At 37.0% G+C, this 21,534-nt stretch overlaps 1 protein-coding gene across 6 annotated transcripts in view; it reads right to left on the bottom strand.

Moving 5' to 3' along the window:
- The window catches only part of G2E3 (G2/M-phase specific E3 ubiquitin protein ligase), a 65,576-nt gene extending 45,192 nt beyond the window's left edge, over positions 1 to 20,384 (bottom strand). For 2 of the 6 annotated variants that reach the window (XM_040476848.1, XM_040476851.1), the window contains exons 1-2: positions 20,368 to 20,384; positions 20,114 to 20,238 (exon numbers count right to left, since the gene is read on the bottom strand). The gene's annotated coding sequence lies outside the window, so the exon portion shown is untranslated. Of the gene's footprint in view, positions 1 to 3,056; positions 3,388 to 5,114; positions 5,236 to 20,113; positions 20,239 to 20,367 lie in introns of those variants that run through there. The other 4 variants (XM_040476850.1, XM_040476853.1, XM_040476849.1 and 1 more) reach the window with 4 other exon arrangements.
- Positions 20,385 to 21,534: the final 1,150 nt, after the last annotated feature.

Genomic DNA, 21,534 nt, shown 5'->3' with positions numbered 1-21,534 from the left:
AAACCCAATAGTTTTAACAAGTATGGCAAAGTTTGGGAACATTATTAAAGTTGGAGGAAATGTTTTTTTAGTTGTCAAAAACATTAAGATGACTACTGGCTTTTGGTGGAAAGAGGTGAGGATTGCAGGATATCCTGTAATGTACCAAAAAGACCTACATAACAGTACAGACTTTCAAATTTCCAGCTGGAGCTCTGAACAGGTAAAAAACAAAAAAGAAAAGACAAAAAGCAAAAAACTAAAAAAAACCCAAAACTATTATAATTACATTAACCTAGAACTAAAGCCTATTTGACACATAAATACAGTCTTTTTTTCCTTGCTATTTTAGAATAAAATGAATTATTTCCAAACTAGAACTCCCATTAAATCAAGAAAATTTGTATTTTATTTTTGTTTATAACTTTACCAAGAATTTGTTCATTGTGTAGGGAAAAAAAAAGTCACACCGTCAATAGCAATGCCATTCACATTTAAGTAGCCTACAAACCTTTATCAGACTACATTTGTGACTTGCATTTGCAGGGATTCTATACAGAGCTTTAAGCATCTGACTGCCATATCACTTCTTCTAGTACAACATTCAACCACGTACATACTGAAAGACACTGTTCTGCCTCTGTCTCCTCATCCTTACTAGTTAACAAAGTTACTTATATTCATTACTGATATTTTTCCAGTCATTCAATTTTCAACAAAGGTAACAAAGCAATCAATGGCGAAAAGTCTTTTCAAAAAATGGTGCTGGAAAAACTAAATATCCATATGGAAAATAAATGAACAAATGAAAGTTGATCCATACTTCGCACCACAGAAATATTAATTTCAAGTAGATCACAGAACTAACTTTACAAGCTACAACCAAAAAAATTTAACAAAAAAAGTAGTAATTATGGAGTGCTTGGTGGCTCAGTTGGTTAAGCATCTGACTCTTGATCTTGGCTCAGGTCATGATCTCATGGTTCATAAGTTCGAGCCCCACATCAGGCTCTGTGCTGACAGTGCGAAGCCTGCTTGGGATTCTCTCCACCCCCTCTCTCTCTGCCCTCCCCTGCTCTCTTTCCCTGTCTCTTAAAATAAATAACGTTTAAAAAAAGAAACGTTTAAAAAAAGAAACAAATTATGCTTCATCAAAATTAAAAGCTTTCACTCATCAAAAGATACAATTAAGAAAGTAAATATGCATGCCACAGACGAGGAGGAAGTATTTGTAAAAGTTGTGTCTGACAAAGACTTACACCTAGAATACATAAAGAACTACAACTCAACAAATATAAAGAAAATAATCCAATTTGAAAAAATGGGCAAAAGACATAAATGGACACTTCCTGAAGGAAGATATATGAACGGTCAATAAACATGAAAAGATGTTCAACATCATTTGTAATTAGGTTAATAAAGATTAAAAACATGGTGCCTGGCTGGCTCAGTCTGTAGAGCATGCAACTCTTGATCTCAGGGTTGTAAGTTAGAGCCCCACATTGGGTATAGATATTACCTAAAAACAAAATCTTAAAAAAAATTTAAAACCACTATGACAGACCACTTCATACCCATAATAATGGCTAAGATTAGAAAGACTATCAACACCAAACACTGGAAAGGATATAAATCAACTCAGAAATTCACATAAATTGTTGGTGGAAATGTACAAAGGAACTTTTCATTTTGAAAAGTTTTTGCACTTTCTTAAACATATACCCAGACACTAGCCTTTGATGCAGGAATTTCACATCTATTTATCTATCCAAGAGAAATAAAAACATATATAGACAGAAACCTTATGCACGAATGTTCATAGCAGCCTTCTTCCTGCTCCAAAGCTGGAAACCCACCTGTCCATTACTAAGAAAATGGATAAACAAATTGCAGTTTGTTGATGAAATGCAATACTACATAGCAATAAAAAGGTAAGAAGTGTTGCAAGATGCAACAAAACAGATGAACCTTACAGATATTATGTTGAGTGAAAGAAACTACATACCATTCATACCTACATTATTCCATTCATATGAAGCTCTGAGACTGACAAAATTAATCCACCATGAAAAATATCAGAACAGTGCTTGTCTCTCAGACAGGGAAATGACTGAAAAGGACATAAGGAAACTTTCGCAAAGAGGATCAAAGTAAATAACTGATACAGAGAAAAAAAATCTCAATTGCCAACAAAGGTACCAAACACAACTTTCCTCCTTTCTCTTAATTTTGTAGTTTTCAAGGAAACAACACCATAAGTCCACTGTGCAGTCCAGATCTGATGCTGACTCCTTTACATACAGCTTGGCTGTGGCTTTGCTTTAACACTATCAGAACACTACTTCATTTAAATGTCACCTAGATGCCACTCTTCTTCAAAATCCTTTAATAAATGTTTTACCCTACAGTGAGAAGTCAATGGTTCCTCTGATCTTCAATCTCTCTCACTACAATGAGTTAATAAACCTAACTGTATCCCACTACAGTTTTATGCCTGGAGGTTTTAGGCTGATTTTTAGGTTTTAGGAGAAAAATTAACAAGGCAAATGTCACAAAACAAACAACTGATGAATCTGAAAAAAGGCTGTTTTTCAGGAATTCTGTAAATATTCTTGTAACTTTTCTATAAGTTTAAAATTATATCAAAATTAAAAGCTATCCCCGAATTGGATGTTCTAAAGACAGCACTTATTTCATACTTTTGACCAGTTGACAATAGCCTTCTTTCTAATCCCCAGTACCTGAAACTAAAATTTTTGCTGATTCCTGACTGATGACTGCTTTATTTCAAACAGTCTCCAAAACAAAACTTCGGGGGGGGGGGGGGGAGGACTATTCACATATTTTTGATTGATTTTATCATTTGTTTTCCTTCCAGTGCATGAACTTTGAGACTTCCTAAATGGGAGGAGGAAAACAATGATATGTAAATATGTCTCAATAACAGCCCAAGTCTTAACAAACTTAGTCTTCAAAACAATATCAAACAATTCTCTCCTTCCTTGAGACATCAACAATTTAATGAAGAGTTCCAAGAAACCACTCTCAAGAAGTACTGAGTCTCTTCCACTGCTTACCTCTACTTGGTCAGTCAGGGATATTCACATTTTGATACTCCTCCCTTCAAAAGTTACAGCCTGATTTCCCTCCCTTTCCTTTACTGTGGCCATACTTAGTAACTTGCTTCTACCAAGACGCCTGGAAGAAATGGCAATGTATGACTATTAGGTCATATTAGGTCATATTATGACTACTAGGTCATAAAAGGCATTATGACTCACCCTTTACTCTCTATCATGGATCACCTGTGCTGGAGGAAGCTAGCTGCCAAGTCATAAGGACTTGAAGATGCTCCTTACAAAAGGCCCACTTGGCAAGGAAATAAGGCATTTATCCACAGCCATGCTGAGTGAGCCATTTTAGAAGCAAATTCTCCAGGGGCGCCTGGGTGGCTCAGTTGGTTAAGCATCCGACTTCGGCTCAGGTCATGATCTCGCTTGTGGTTCATGAGTTCGAGCCCCGTGTCAGGCTCTGTGCTGAAGGCTCAGAGCCTGGAGCCTGCTTCGGATTCTGTAACTACCTCTCTCTCTGCCCCTCTCCTGCTCATGGTCTGTCTCTGTCTCTCAATAATAAATAAAGGTTTAAAAAAAAAATTAAAAAAAAAAAAAAAGCAAATTCTCCAGCCTCAATTACGTCTTCATATGACTGACGACTAGCTAACAATCTGAGAGCAACGTCACAGGAAACCCTAAGTTAGAACCACACAGCTAAGCTGCTCTCAAATTTCTGACCCACAGAAACTGTCAGATAAGGTTTGCTGTCCTAAGTCACCATGTTTTGGGGTGATTTATTGTATAGTAATAGGTAATTAATAGAATAAAGTAAGCCAAATTCCCTCTTAATTCCAGGTGGATAGCTATTCTTAAAGTTTTTTGGTAAGATTTTTAGGATTTTCAAAATAGAAGATCATGTCATCTTGCAAATAGGCAATTTTACTTTTTCCTTTCCAATTTGGATGTCTTTTATTTCTTTCCCTTGCCTAACTGCTTGGGCTAGGAATTACAGCTATGTTACATAGGAATGGTGATAATGGGCACCTTTGTTTTATTCCTGATCCCAGAGGAAAAGCTCTCAACTTTTCACCACAGAGTATGGTGTTAGCTGTGGGCTTGTTATGTTTGAGCTTTTATGTTGAGGTATGTTCCTTCTGTACCCAATTTGTTGGAAATTTTTATCGTAAAAGGATGCTGAATTTTCTTAAATGCTTTTTCTACATTTATTGGTATGACCATTTGATGTTTACTTCTCATTCTATTAATTTGATGTGTCACACTCATTGATTTTCATAGATAGAACCATCTTTGTATCTGGGAATGTATTCCACTTGATCGTGATGTATAATCATTTTTTTAAATTAATGTACAGTTGACATACAGTATTGCATTAGTTTCACATGTACAGCATAGTGATTCAACATTCACATTACAAAATGCTCATCACGGTAAGTCTAGTTAGCATCTCTCACCATACAAAGTTGTTACAATATTAAGTAACATGCTGTACTTCTCATCCCTTGACTTATTTATTTGACAGTTCTAAGTTTGTATCTCAATCCTCTTCACCTATTTTGCCCATTCCCTCCCACACCCCTTCTGCTCTAGCTACCATCAGCTTGTTCTTTGTATTTATGAGTCTGTTTCTGGTTTTTTAGTTTTATTTATTTGTTTTGTTTTTTGGAATTCTACACATAAGTGAAATCATATGGTATTTGTCTTTCTCAGTCTAACTTAGTTCACTTAGCATGATACCCTCTATATCCACCCATGTTGTCACAAATAGCAAGATTTCATTATTTTTTATGGTTAAGCATTCCAATGTGTATATAAACACACAATATCTTCTCTACCTATTGATCTGTAGAGAGAAAGTTAGGTTGCTTTCACGTCTTTTAAATAATGCAATAAACAGAGATGCAGATATCTTTTTGAATCACGTGTTTTCATTTTCTTCGGATAAGTATCCGGATGTGGAATTACTAAATCATGTGGTATTATGATCCTTTTATGTGCTACTGACTTTGGTTTGATAGTATCTTTCGGAGAATTTTTTCACCTACACTCATCAGGAATATTGACCTGTAGTTCTTTTCTTGTAGTGTCCTGATCTGGCTTTGGTGTCAGGGTAATGTTGGCCTTATAAAACAAGCTTGGGAGTTGAACACATACTTTAGAAGAAATATAAGGCCAACAAACACATCAAAGAAGAAAAGCTGGAAAAAAACACAAAAATGTGGAGATTAAGCAACACATCTTAAACAAGCAAAAGACAGGAAATCACAAGGGAATTAGAAAAGATATAAACGAAAACAAAATACGCTAAAACCTAAAGCATATAGCAAAAAGTAATCAGTGGAAAATTTACAACTATAAATACAGACATTAAAAATTTAAAGACCTCAAAATAGTATCATAACTTTATACCTGAAGGGCCTAAAAAACAGCAAACTGAAATGGAAGATAAAAGGAAGTAATTAAAAAAGATTAAATATAAAAAATAGAAAAACAGAATAAAATTAAAGTTGCTTCTTCATAACAAACCTTTAGTCAGACTTACCAAGGTGTGGGGGGAAAGACTCAAATTACTAAAATCAGAAACAAAAAGGAGACATGCCACAGATCTTACAGAAATAAAAAGGATTATGTGAACTGTATGCCAACCATTTAGATAATTAACTAGGTTAAACAAATTATATAATCTTACAAATCAGACTCAAGCACAAATAGAAAATTTCACAGACCTATATCAAGAGATTGAAATCAGTAACTAAGACTCTTCCAACAAAGTCCAAGCCTATAACTTCACTGGTGAATTCTATCAAATATTTAAAGAAAATCTGGCAAAGTTTCTCAAAACCATCCAAAAAAAAAAAAGAGGGAACACTCTCTAATTCAATCTATGAAGCCAGGATTACCTTGATACCAATGCTAAACACATTACTACTCAACAAAAAGCTAGCACACTGAATCCTTGTTAAGAGAATTATATACCGTGACAAAGTGGGATTTATCCCAGTAATGCAAGGGTAGTTCAACATAGGGAAAATTAATGTAATACACCACATTAACAAAATAAGAGAAAAAGGTCACATGATCATCTTGACTGATGTAGGAAAAGCATTTACAAAATTCATTCATTTTTCATGATAAAAACTCTCATCAATCTAGGAATAGAAAACTTCCTCAGCATGAAAAGGCATCTGTGGAAAACCTACAGCCAATATCATATTCAATGGTGAAAGACTGAAAGCTTTTCACAAAGGATCTGGAGCAGAACGATGCCACTCTCACCACTTCTATTCAAAACTGTACTGGACATTCCAACCAGAATAATTTGGTAAGAAAAGAAATAAAAGGCATCCACATTAAAGCAAGAGGTAGCTCTATTTGCAGAAGACATAATCTTACATGCAGATATCACAATGAATTCACAAAAAACGTTATCTAATAAATTCTGCAATGTTGCAGGATGCAAATGAACATGTAAAAATCAGTTGTATTTCTATACAATAGCAAAGAACAATTCATAAAGGAAATAAGAAATGAATTCCCTTTGTAATAGCATCAAAAAGAACCAACTACTCAGAAATAAATGTAACCAATGAGTGCAAGCTCTGTGCACTAGAAGTCACTAAGCATTGCTAAAAGAAATTAAAGCGTCCAAATAGAGGACAAGACACTGTGTTCATGTTTGTAAGATTTAATATTGTTAACATGGCAATGCTCTCCAAAGCAATCTATCTACAGTTCTGATGCGACCCCTATTAAAATCCGATATTCTTGTTTGTAGAAATGGAAAACCTGATCCTAATCATATGAATTGCAAGGGACCCTGAATGGTCAAAACCAAAAAAGAAAAGGTGAACGATTCATACTTTCCAATTTGGAAACTTACCACAAAGCTGTAGTAATTGAAACAGGGTAATACTGGCAAAAGGATAAACATATAGATTAAATCGAAGAGTCCAGAAATAAAGTCACACATCTATGATCAATTAATTTTTAACAAGTGTACCATGACTATTCAATAGGGAAAGAACAATCTGTTCAACAAATAATTCTGGGACAACTTGGTAGCCACATGCAAAGCAATGAAGTTGGCTCCCTAACTTGCACTATATACAAAAATTAATTCAGGGGTGCCTGGGTGGCTCAGTCAATTAAGCATTCAACCTCAGCTCGGGTCATGGTCTCACGGCTCCTGAGTTTGAGCCCTGCGTAGGGCTCTGTGCTGATGGCTCAGAGCCTGGAGCCTGCTTCGGATTCTGTGTCTCCCTTTGTCTCTGCCCCTTCTCTGCTCATTCTCTGTGTGTGTCTCTCTCTCAAAAAGAAATAAACATTAAAAAAAATTAAAAACAAAAAAACAAAACTCAAAGTGGATAAAAGACTTAATACGAAAGAGCAAAAACTATAAAAATCTTAAAGGATAATTCATGACCTTGGATTTGGCAATGGTTTCTTACACAGGGCACCAAAACCACAAGCCAATAAAAAAAAAAGAAAAAGAAACAAAACAACAAAAATTAATTTGGACTACACAATTAAGAGAAAAAGACAATCTTCAAAATGGGGGAAAATATTTGGAAATCATATACCTGATAAAGAGCAAGTATCCAGAATATATAAGAAACTCTCAGAACTCAACAACAAAAGCAACAAAATTTAAAAACAGGCCAAGCAGCCCGCGTCAGGCTCTGGGCTGATGGCTCAGAGCCTGGAGCCTGTTTCCGATTCTGTGTCTCCTTCTCTCTCTGCCCCTCCCCCGTTCATGCTCTGTCTCTCTCTGTCCCAAAAATAAATAAACGCTGAAAAAAAAAATTAAAAAAAAAAAATAGGGGCGCCTGGGTGGCGCAGTCGGTTAAGCGTCCGACTTCAGCCAGGTCACGATCTCGCGGTCCGTGAGTTCGAGCCCCGCGTCAGGCTCTGGGCTGATGGCTCAGAGCCTGGAGCCTTTCCGATTCTGTGTCTCCCTCTCTCTCTGCCCCTCCCCCATTCATGCTCTGTCTCTCTCTGTCCCAAAAATAAATAAACGTTTTTTTTCAACTTTTCTACCACCTCTCACTGTTGCCACCCACATTTCTATCCTTTTCATCTTTTTTTTAAAAATTTTTTTTCAACGTTTTTTATTTATTTTTGGGACAGAGAGAGACAGAGCATGAACGGGGGAGGGGCAGAGAGAGAGGGAGACACAGAATCGGAAAGGCTCCAGGCTCTGAGCCATCAGCCCAGAGCCTGACGCGGGGCTCGAACTCACGGACCGCGAGATCGTGACCTGGCTGAAGTCGGACGCTTAACCGACTGCGCCACCCAGGCGCCCCGAAAAAAAAAATTTTAAACAATAAAAAAAAAAAAAAAAAACAGGCCAAGCAGTCTGAACGGACATTTCTCCAAAGAAAATATTTAAATGGTCAACAAGCACATGAACAGAAGCTCATCATTAGTTATTAGAATATTCAAATTAAAACAACAATGAGATACCACTTAATGTCCACTCAAATGATTACGATTAAAAAAACAAGAATACAGAGAAATAGGAAACTTCATATGGGGCTAATGGGAATGCAAACTGGAACAGCTACTGTGGAAAGAAGTTTGGCAGTTGCTCGACAAATCACATGTAGAACTACCATATCACCCAGCAATTACACTAAGGACTTATCCAAAAGAATTGATAACATTTTCAAACAAAAACTTGTACTGGTTCGTGTACTTGAAGATGGTCATAACAGTACTATTCACAATAGCTAAAAAATAGGAATGACTCATTTGTCCATTAAAAAGATGTTATACAAAATGTGGTCCATACATAGTATAGAATATTATTTAGCTCTAAAAAAGAAAGAAGCATTGCTATATGCTACAACCTGGATGAACCTTAGAACCAAGCTAAGGGAAAGAGGCTAGACACAAAAGGTCACATAATATATAATCCCATTTATATGAAGTATCCAGAATAGGTAAATCCATAGAGACAGAAAGCAAATTTGTTGTTTCCATGAACTGGGGGAATAGAATATACAGAATTACTGCCTAATGGCTATCAGTTTCCCCTTAGGGGTGATAAAAATATTTTGAAACTACATGGAGGTAATGGTGATGGTTGTACAACACTGTGAATGTACTAAATGTCAATGAATGGTTAAAACGGCTAATTTTATAAAACTGAATTTTACTTCAATTAAAAGCTAAATGTGCAACCTATCATTTGCTGCATTATACACAAATATCCACAGTGGCTAAAAAATTTTCTTAGTTTTATAGTCAAAACCTGTAACCTAATTGTCCACCAACAGACAATGGATGAGATAAATTGTGGCACATTCATATAATGAAGTACATTTATTAAAACCAAACTGCATACCACCTCACACCAGTCAGAATGACTAAAATCAACAACTCAGGCAACAACAGATGTTGGCGAGAATGCGAAGAAAGAAGAAACTTTTTGCACTGCTGGTGGGAATGCAAACTGGTGCAACCATTCTTGAAAACAGCATGGAGGTTCCTCAAAAGTTAAAAATAGAACTACCGTATGATCCAGCAACTGTACTGCTAGGTATTTATCCAAGGGATACAGATGTGCTGTTTTCAAGGGGCACACACACCCCAATGTTTATAGCAGCGCTACTGACAATAGCCAAAGTATGGAAAGAGCCCAAATGTCCATTGACAGATGAATGGATAAAGAAGATGTAGTATATATATACACAATGAAGTATTACTTGGCAATCAGAAAGAATGAAATCTTGCCATTCGCAACAATGTGGGTGGGACTAGAGGGTATTATGCTAAGTGAAATTAGAGAAAGACAAGTATCATATGACCTCACTCACATGTGGAATTTAAGACACAAAACAGATGAACATAGGGAAGGGGAGCAAAAATAATATAAAAACAGAGAGGGGAACAAAACATAAGAGACTCTTAAATACAGAGAATGAACAGATTGTTGGAAGGGTTGGGGGGAGATGGGCTAAATGAGCAAGGGGCATTAAGGAAGACACTTGTTGAGATGAGCACTGGGTGTTATTTGTTGGAGATGAATCACTGGAATCTACTCTTGAAATCATTATTGCACTATATACTAACTTGGATGTAAATTAAATAATAATGATAAACAAAGAAATAAAATGGGTGAATTTTATTCTATACAAATTCTATTACCAGAAAGATATATAGTTAATACCTTCATTAAAAAATATATTTGCTTGAATTAAAAAGAAAAGCAGCATGTAAGCAGCTTGTAAGTCCCCACCCCATCCTAACAAGAGCTGAAAAAACTGAAAAATCAACATTTTTTGGATCAGTAAGAGGGAGGGACACCAGACAAAACCACTGCCCTCAAGAATGGAGACATGTGGGGACAGGGAGTCACAGCTTAGTTCAGCAGAGATTTACCAGCTAAACCACTGCGGGATCAGTGCTGGGGTAAGAAAATCTGAACTGTAGCTAACTAATGGCTAGAGGCTCAATGTGCACAATTTTCAGAGTTAAAAACTTCGGGGGGGGGGGGGCCAATTAGGGGGACTTCTCACAATATTGTTGAGATTTACCACCGGAACTCAACCAAGATACCGACCAGGACCCCACAGTAAATATGAGAGAAAAATCTTGTCATTCTGGCAGGAAGAGGGGAAGAGGTACCATTTTGAAATATGCCAAAGCATTCAGTTCTTCTTAATTAAGGCCTGCCCTCAGGGGAAACTAGTTAACCAGAGCCTAACCTGCTAGGGTATTATCAGAGCATAACTGACCCGGGGGAAGGGAAATACCTGACTCCAGCCTACTCTAGCCATCCTGTCCAATACAAGGGAGAAGCTGAGAAATATGTGGGAGAAGCTGAGAAATACTTCTAAGCTTACAGACCAGGGACGTAAGCTCGTGAAACAACTAAGACCTAATCATAGGACTACTGAACACTTCCCCTTCACCCACACCTCACCACCACATTACTAATGGCCTATTTATAGCAACTACTTTTACCCAGTACATCATGTATGAGTATCAAGAAAAAATTACAAATCATTGTGGCAAAGGCACAATCTGAAAAGACAGAGCAAGCATCTGAACCAGACATGGCAGGAATGTTGTAATTATCAGATTTGGAATTTGAAACAACTATGATTAATATGTGAAGGGTTCTAATAGATAAAGTACACAGTATACAAGAACAGATGGCAATGTGAGAAGGGAGGTGGAAATCCTAACAAAGAACCAAAAGAAATGCTAGGGATCAAAAACATTTTAACAGAAATAAAGTATTCCTTTGATTGATTTTCCTCCTGGCTGAGGAAAGAATCTCTGAGTTTGAAGATACCTCAACAGAAACTTTGAAAACTGAACAAAGAGAATAAACACTGGGAAAAAAAAAAAAAATCCAAGGACTGTGGTACAAATACAGAAGGTATAACATACACATTCTGGGAATATCAAATGAGAGGAAGGAATACAAGAACTATTTAAAATGATTTAATGACAGGGGTGTCTGGCTGGTTCAGAGCATGACACTCTTGATCTTGGGGTCATGGGTGCAAATCCCACAATGAACATAAAGCTTATTTAATTTAAAAAAATGTTTTAAAAATTTAATGACAAATCACACTGTCAAACATAAAACCACAGATCCGCTAAGTTCAGGGAACACCAAGCAGAATAAATGCCAAAATACCTATACCTAGGTATATCAAACTACAGAAAATCAAAGCTAAAGAAAAACCCTGAAAAGGGGAGTGGGGGGAGAGGGTCGGGGAACAACTCACCTATAGAAGAACAAAGGAAGGAATCGCATTTCATGTCTCCTCAGAAACCATGTAGGCAAGAAGAGACAGAAGTGAAATACTTAAAGTGATAAGGAAAAAGAAATTCCAATCTAGAATTCTGTATACTGCAAAATTATCCTTCAAACCTGTTCAAAAGTGAACAAGATCTTCTCAAACACAAACTGAGAGAATTTCTTGTCAGTAGATCTGCCTTACAAGAAATGTTAAAACAAGTTCTTAGAAGAAAATATCCAGAAATTCGGATCTACATAAAGAAGACCATTAAATAATAAAAACTTTTATTTTTCTTATTCTTAATGATCTAACAGACAACAGTATGTTCAAAATAACAATAGCAACAACATATACAATTACTGTATGAGTTATAAATATATACTGCAACCTCTAGGGCAACCACTAAAAAAAGTTAAAAAGGAGGGGCACCTGGATGGCTCATTCAGTTAAGCATCTGACTCTCGATTTTGGCTCAGGTCATGATCTCACGGCTGGTCATCGGATTCTGCTGACAGGACAGAGCCTGCTTGGGATTCTCTCTCTCCCTCTCTCTCTCTCTCCCTCCCTGACTGGTGAGAGTGCATGCATGCTCTCACTCTATCTCAAAATAAATGAACATTAAAAAAAAAAACAAAACACAATAACCTTTAAAAAAAAAGGTAAAAAGGAAATATAGCTGATATCCTAAGTGAGGAGAAAAAAATAAAAATCATATAAAATGCTCAATTAAAACCACAAAAGGCAGAAAAAGAATGGAGACAAAACAGGAAAAAAGAACAAGGGCCACAAATAGAAAACAATAACAAATATGGTAGACGTTAATCATGTTGACATGATGACATTATATCAATAATCATGTTGAATGTCAATGGTCTAATTGTACCAATTTAAAAGACTGAATGTTACTATACTAAAATTTAAATTAAAAAAAAAAAAAGATTTGTCATGGTGGATTGAAAAATAAGACCCAACAATGTTTTCTACAAAAAAAATCCACTTTAAATATAAATTAAACATAAATGGATGAAGAAAAACATACCATGCTAATACTAATTAGAAGAAAGCAGGAGTAGCTATATTAATTTTACACACAGTGGACTTTAAAGTAAGGAAATTATAAGGGATAAATACAGCATTAAATAATGATAAAGGGGTCAACTTTCTAAGAAGACGTAACAATACTTACCACGTACACACCTAACAGTGTCAAACTATGTGAGGCAAACTATGACAGGCAAAAACTAATACACTTGCAAAGACAAACAGGTGAAACTTGAAAACCTCTCTATTAGAAATGGACAGATCCAGTAGGCAGAAAATCAGTAAGGAACTTGATTTGATAATTGAACTCAACATCATCATCAAACAACTAGATATAATGAAATACTTTATCCAAGAACCTCAGAAAGCAGATTGTTCTCAAGCTTACATAGAATAGTCACCAAGACCATATACATATACTAGGGCATAAAATAGTCCTTAACAAACTTAAAATCAAAATGATACAAGGTCTGTTCTCAGGCCACAATGGAATTAAACTAGAAATCACTAACAAAAAGATAGTGGGAAATCCCAAAATATGTGGAGATTACACAACACATTTTTAAATTTTTTTTAATGTTTATTTATTTATTTTTAAAAAAATTTTTTTAACGTTTATTTATTTTTGAGACAGAGAGAGACAGAGCATGAATGGGGGAGGGTCAGAGAGAGAGAGAGAGAGAGAGAGACAGAATCCGAAACAGGCTCCAGGCTCTGAGCTGTCAGCACAGAGCCCGACGCGGGGCTCGAACTAACGGACCGCAAGATCATGACCTGAGCCGAAGTCGGCCGCTTAACCGACTGAGCCACCAAGGCACCCCTAATTTTATTTATTTTTGACAGAGAGAGAGAGACAGAGCACAAGCAGGGGAGAAGCAGAGACAGAAGGAGAATCCAAAGCAGGCTCCAGGCTCTGAGCTGTCAGCAAAGAGCCTGACGCAGCGGCAACCCACAGACTGTGAGATCATGACCTGAGCTGAAGTCGGACGTTCAGCCGACTGCACCACCCAGGCACCCCTACACAACATTTTTAAATTACCTAAGGGTCAAAGAAGAAATCTCATGAGAAAATACAAAATATTATGAACTAAATGAAAATGAAAACATAATTCATCAAAATTTGACAGGTACTGTGAAAGCAGGCTTAGAGGGAAATTTGTAGCACTAAATGAATATATTAGAAAAGATCTGGGGCGCCTGGGTGGCTCAGTCGTTTGGGCGTCCGACTTCAGCTCAGGTCATGATCTCACGGTCTCTGAGTTCAGGCCCCAAGTCAGGCTTTGTGCTGACAGCTCAGAGCCTGGAGCCTGCTTTGGAATTCTGTCTCCCTCTCTCTCTGCCCCTCCCCTGCTCATGCTCTATCTCTCTCTCTCTCTCAAAAATAAATAAACTTAAAAAAAAAAATTTTTTTTTTTTAAGAAAAGATCTAAAATCAATCATCTAAGTTTCTGCCCTAGGAAACTATAAAAACAGTAAATTAAATCCAAATTAAACAAGAAAAAAAGTAGTAAGAATTAGAGTAGGAATAAAAATTGAAAATAAGAAATCAATAGAGAAAAATCAATAAAACCAAAGCTGGTTCTTTGGAAAGATCAATAAAGTCAGTAAGCTTCCAGCCAGGACAAAAAAAAAAAAAAAAAAAAAAAAAAAAAAGAGAAAGGACACAAATTACTAATATCAGAAATTAAAGAAGAGATACCATTACAGATTCTTGGACATTAAAAATATAACAAAGGAATACCATGAACTCATGTCCACAAATTTGATAATCTAGATGAAAAGGGCCAATTCCTTCACAGACACATTTTGCCAAAATTCACACAAGGAGAAATAAACTCGACTGCATCAGAAAAGCTGACTCAGTAATTAATAACCATCCAAAACAGAAAGCACCAAGCCCAGATGGGTTTCCTGGTGAATCCTACCATACATTTAAGGAAGAAACTATACCAATTCTCTACAACTTCCTTCAGAAGATTAAAGCAGAGGAATGCTTCCTAGCTTACTGTGATCATTACCCTCATCATACCAACACCAAGGACGTGACCAGAGAACTACAGACCAGTATCTCTCACAGATACCAAAATCTTCAACCAAATATTAGCAAATCAAATCTGTTTGTTTGTTTATGTATTTATTTTAGAGAAAGATGGAGAGAGTGCAACCCGGGGAGAGGGGCAGAGGGAAGGAGAGAATCTTAAGCAGGTTCCATGCTCAGCAACGGAGCCTGATGCTAGGCTCCCATAACTCTGGGATCATGACCTGAGCCAAATGAAGAATTGGTTGCTCAACTGACTGAGCCACTCAGGGGCCCCAAATCTAACAATGTATTTAAAAAATTATATACCACAACTAAGTAGGATTTACCTCAGTTATGAAAGGATGCTCCCTGATATTTACCCAAAAGAGGTCAAAACTTGTGTCCACACCAAAATGTTCATATGTGTGTTTACAGCATCTTTATTTACCATTGCCAAACCTTGGAAGCAACTACGATGTCCTTCAGTAAGTGAATGGATAGGTATATTATGGATCATCCAGACAATGGAATATTATTCAGTGATAAAAAGAAATGAACTATCTATCAAGCCATGAAAAGACATGGAGAAAACTTAAATGCATATTACAAAGTGAAAGAAACCAATCTGAAAGGCTACATACTGTATGATTCTAATTATATGATATTCTGGAAAAGGCAGAACTCTGAAGACAGTAAAAAGATCAGTGGTTGGGAAAACGCAGAGGAGCATATCTTTAGAACAGTGAAAATACTCTATATGATACCATAATGATGGATACCTGTCATTATACATTTGCCCAAATCCAAACAATGCACAAAATCAAGAATGAACTGTAACTTCAACTATGAATTTTGAGTGCTTATCATGTGTCAGTGTAGGTTCAACAATTTTCACAAATGTACCATTGTAGTGGGATATGTAGATAATGGGAAAGGCTATGCATGGGGTGGGAGAGAAGGGATACACAGGAAATCAATATTATCTTTCCCTCAGTTTTACTATGAACCTAAAGCTGCTCTAAAAATATACAGTCTTAACAAAAAAAGGAAAAGGAATAAAGTTATACGTTTATACTGACTTTTACAACTAGTCTCTGGAAGACAGGTTCCTCTCCCCCACTGTTCATTGGTTCCATATGCAACATTTTTCATAGTCACGATTCCACTGTGATCTCAGCAATATAAAGACCTTTTTGGCTTGGCTCTAATAGTTTTTGCCATCCCAACTCCAAAATTCAAGAAGAAATATGAATGGTCTAGCCTGCATCGGATATTCAGCTCTGATTCAAATACCTGGTACTACTTTGGCTGGAGAAGGTGTTGTGGAATGGGAGTCTATATTAGGATCATAAGCTTCTTACACCAAACCCTACCCAATGGTCTTTAGAATAACGTCCTTATATTATGGGGCAGCTTTTAAAAGAAAAGGTAATGGGCAAAGAGGTCAAATAACAGCTATTCACACTCAAAAGGAAAGGCAAATTTTGCTGTTTTTTAACTCCCCAATATTTTCTTAATTTAGAATTGAATTAATGTAGAAATGAATATTCATGTATGTACAAGTGGTACTACAGCTCTATTATAATTATCTAATTACACTTAACATATATTATTCTTATACTAATAAAAAAATTCCACCAGGAGGAAGTTAAATGCAAAAAGTTTTTTTTTAAGTAACTAAATCTTTTGGTGCCTGGGGGAAAATAATAAAATGACTAGAAGGATTAAGTGAGAAAATATATACAAAGCATGTGGAGTTCCATGAATGTTAGCAAATAATGCTTTTAATTTTTTCCCACTTGAAATGTCTTCTGAGCCTACAATTTCTATACTTACTTTTCCATACTTGTGAAATATACAAACCATATGGTATCACTAAAATCTCTACTAAACTACCCAGAATTACATACTATCACCTCAGAAAACATTTAAAAACTTCTTCAGCAATGACGTGACACAATGTATTAAATTGTTAAAATAATAAGCACTCATTGAACATAACACAGTTTCAGAGTACAAGGACACTGACTGTTCCGAACCAAGAAACTGCAGATATAAAGACAAAGAGGATAAGATCTCTCAGTCTAGTGCTATGTTTACAACTAAATTGCACTGAGGAAGAAGCACTCTGCCTAGGGAAGTCCACCAAATTATCTGAAACCCATTGGGTAAAATCTTAGAGGAACATAAAAAAGTTCATGTTAAGTACACATAAAAACAATAAAGAACAGATCTGGGCAATGGTAGTAGTATGACTAGAACATCACAGGTTGGAAAAGAGTGGTAGAATATTACGAAGTTGATGCTTGTAAACAGAGATTGGAACCAGATTGACAAGGGCTTTGGAAAGAAAGAAAGAAAGAAAGAAAGAAAGAAAGAAAGAAAGAAAGAAAGAAAGAAGGAAGGAAGGAAGGAAGGAAGGAAGGAAGGAAGGAAGGAAGGAAGGAAGGAAAGAAAGAAAGAAAGAAAGAAAGAAAGAAAGAAAGAGCTGGGAATTATATTTGGTAGACAAAGCATTATCAGAGATTTTTAAGAAGCAATATTTGGAAGGATAGACTGCAGAGAAAGGCAGGAAGCATTATTTAAAATAATAATAATAATAATAATAATAATAATAATAATAATAATAATGGAGCACCTGGATGGCTCAGTCGGTTAAGTGTCCGACTTCGGCTCAGGTCAGGATTTCATGATTTCATGGTCCTTGGGTTTGAACCCTACACCGGGATCTGTGCTGACAGCTCAGAAACTGGAGTCTGCTTCAGATTCTATGTCAGCCTCTCTTCCTCTGCCCCTCCCCTGCTCACACTCTGTCTCTCTCTCTCTCTCTCAAAAATAAATAAAACATTAAAAAATTTAAAGTAATAATAATGACAATATTTTTAAAGAGGCATAATCTAATCAAATCTAGATTCTGAACCTGGTCAAATATTTTGGTAGTTGTGTGACAACTGAACTCCTCTCAGCCTCTAGTTTTATCTGAAAATAGTACATACTGTGGGGTTCCATCGTGTAATGGTTAGCACTCTGGACTCTGAAAATAGTACATACTGCAGTGTTATCTGTGAAGATTGAGATAATGTGTGTAATGTAGTCTGTACATGCTTAGTAAATCAAGAGGAGATACATATATCATTTACTATGTGTCACACACTATTCTAAGATTTTTGTATGTGTTGAATCATTTGACTCTCACAATAATCCTACAAGGAAGGTATTGTTATTATCCCCATTATACAGTTCAGGGATTTGAAGCACAGAGAGGTAATACAGCTTGTTTGGGTCATACAACTACAAAATGGTACAGATGGAATTCAAACTGAGGCAATCTGACTCCAGTTCCATGCCCTTAACCAGTATAATGCCTCGCTAGAAGAGATCAAGTCAGTGCTCTTAAAACCCTTGTCAAATGTTCTAACTTTCCAATTAAATTTACAGATTCCTCAACACTATCCTCCAGACTTACTGGATCACCAATCTATGAGATTTGAAGTGTAGGAATCAGAATGTAAGCCCTTCAAGGTAATGTGTACACAATAAAATTTGAAAATCACAATGGTTTAGGCAGAGAGAGCAAAAACTCAGTAAAAAAAAAAAAAAAAAAAAAAAAGTCCAGGTAAGGACAAGTAACAGATTAAAATGTAGAGATGGGGCGCCTGGGTGGCTCAGTCAGTTAAGCCTCTGACTCCAGCTCAAGTCAAGATCTGACAATTCAGGGTTTGAGCCTTGCATCGCGCTCCGTGCTGACAGCTCTGAGCCTGGAGCTCCTTCCGATTCTGTGTCTCCCCATCTCTGTCTCTCCCCTCTTTGTTTTCTCTCTCTCTCTCTCTCTCTCTCTCTCTCTCTCTCTCTCTCTCAAAAATAAATAAATAAATAAACATTAAAAAAAACTTAAAAAAAAATAAAATGTAGAGACTAATTTTTTTTCAAATTACTATTTGCCCCTAGCTTCTATAAAATGAGAAGAGCTGTCTGCCATTCTTAAAAGTAAAGCTCAAGTCTTTGCTGAAGTCTCACCCAAATGTTTAAATTTCAATAATCGTAACTACTCAACATTTGAATCTATTTTACCTGGTTAACAGTGAAACAAAAGTTCACTAGTAGGATGGGAAAGTAGGATTAGCCAGTAATAGATGAAAGAATACTTTAAAAAAGATATTTATACATTTTTATGGTATGATACCATAAAAGAAACACAAAATATCACTTTTATGTTTAAAAGAAACACAAAATATCAGTTCCTATAAAGCAACACAAAATTAGTGTGACAGTCTTCAATAACATAAAATTTCTCTACATTTAAACTCATTTATATTTTAGACGTAGGGTACACATTCAAACTATTCCAGAAGGCATGGCTTTGCTATGGGTTTAAATAGTTTGATATCTGAGGTAGTTCATCACTAATAATAAAACAGCAAAAACAAAACAAAACCAAACAAAGAAAGCCCAATGCTGGAAACATTAGTAGAGCGTTTCCATTATGACTCCACAATAACCCAGTTGGCCAATGAATGAAGGAGGTGAAAAGGTAGTTGTGGGGAGCTAACTAAACCTTAACCTTATTGTTAGCAAACTAAGACCTTTGTAAATTATCACTGTTACCGTCGTCAGTTTAAATCAGCAAGAGTCTCGAATTTTTGCGGTTCACGAAAAATGTCACTCGTGAAAGAAAAATATCCGGGTTTTAAATACAAAGGATACTCAGATTTCAGTTTAAATCCCCACCGGGCATTTCAAAGGCTGTCACTTCCCTGCAGTCCAAAGTCATAAAGACGACTCCGAATATCCCTCTTAGGAGAAACGCAGAGCCACGTAGAGCATCTCATTCTAAACCTGCCCCTAACCTTCCATCTTTAATAAAGGAAGATTCTTTTACCTGTGGTAACGCTTTCGCAATTAGATTTAACTACTGTTAAAGCTTCAGCATTCGAGTCCAATTGGCGTAAATACTAAGCTGTATTTACCAGAAAGTCAGAGATTGAACAAGGCTTAATCTCAGGGACGGGGGGGGGGGCCTCCGAATCCTCAATACTTAGAGTTGGCTTGTGAGCGCTGGCCCGCGCGAGACGCTTCCCAGCACCTCGACTTCCCAAAGTCTCCACGCCCGGCCCTACCACCCAAAGCTCCCCAAGGCCCTCCGATTTCCGCTACACTGTCCCGCCTCTCGACCCCTGTCCCATCCGACGGTCCGAATTCTCTCCCTGGAATACTCAGTTTCTTCCCTTTCCCCATTCACTCACCAAGGCACGCTGGGCAGAAGTTCCAGAGCGGTCGTATCAGTTTTCCCTTCTTTCGCAGAGCCGCAAAGCTGAGCTCGAGCAGCCCCATCCAACGGCCCACAGGATTCAAATTCGTCCACTTCCGCCTGCAATCCGGAAATAGAGTTAAGCTCCACCCCCACAAGGGGCGGGGCCCGCGGCAACGTGGGACGTTGCGGGGAGGGACGAGGAGACCCCGGCTCTTTTCTGGTGGCATGTTGGGTCTGGTGTGCTACCTTCGCTTCAGAGTCTTTTGTCTGACTCCTTACATATGTTCACAGAAAAGTGCGGACGCAGCGTTGGTGTTCCTGCCCGGTGATTCTTGAGGGGATGCTCTTGTTTCTAAAATGGACAGAGACGCGTCCTTCAAGGACTGGAGAGAATAAAGGCACTAATGGAGCCCTGACGTTTTTACCCCTCCCATCGCCCTCCCGTAAGCAACAGCTGCATCCCAGAGGAAAAAACAAACCCTAAACAAACCTTCTTTCCCTGGCCCTCCTCAATCCCGGCACAGTAGGACATTTAACCTCTTTCCCTCCCCTGTTTAAGGAAGACAAAAAGCCAAGTGCACCAATCACACTTATTCGAGCCACAAATTAAAAATTAGTGATCGGACTAGTTGCTGGTTCCAAATAAAATACTTGAGGATACATGTTAGAGGGCGACACATCTTTTTTCTTCGCCTATAACGAGACTATTTTACATGATTATTACGCAGTTGTCCTGTGAAATTCTTGGGACAATAGTGTTTACCAAGGACCGCTTCTGAAGGGATATGTGCAGGAGCTATAAAGAAAAGAAAGACCGAACATACCTTAGCCCCAATCCTCCTCAAAAAAAAAGGGAACTAAACTCTGATTTTGGCGTTGCCACCAGATCATCCTCACACCTGATATTATTGATTTATGTAAACAGATCATTTCAAACCAATCCATCCATGACAGAACACCCTCAGCCTCTGTCAAAACTACAATTTGAAAGATTAGAGTTCTACAAATTTATTTTACAGATAATCTGACAGAAGGGAGTGTAAACCTATTAACTGGTGTACTGTTTTTAATAGTGGGAAATAGGAAATAACCTGTCTATCAGTAAGGGAATGATTAAATAAGCTATGATACTTTAGGATCTGATATTGTGCAGGCACTAAAAATAATGAAGTAGATCGGTAGATACTCAAATGAAATAATGAAAAAAAAAATCAGCTGTAAAAGGACTATGTACATAGTATCCTTCTTTTAAAGTACGTGAACGTGCCTGGCACACAAAGTTTCTGGATGGATAGTAAACAAAAAAGTTATCTCTGTGAGTCAGATGATGAATGAGGATGTGAAAAGACTTTTTACCTTTTGCTTTATAACCAGCTGAATTTTTAAACTAATAGCATGTTTTACTCTTGTAAT

This window comes from Herpailurus yagouaroundi, unplaced genomic scaffold (assembly GCF_014898765.1).
Source record: "Herpailurus yagouaroundi ecotype Mexico unplaced genomic scaffold, PumYag 141, whole genome shotgun sequence".
Classification (NCBI taxonomy): domain Eukaryota; kingdom Metazoa; phylum Chordata; class Mammalia; order Carnivora; family Felidae; genus Herpailurus; species Herpailurus yagouaroundi.
Note: the sequence above shows the minus strand (reverse complement) of the source record. Positions and strands in the feature narration are given on the sequence as shown.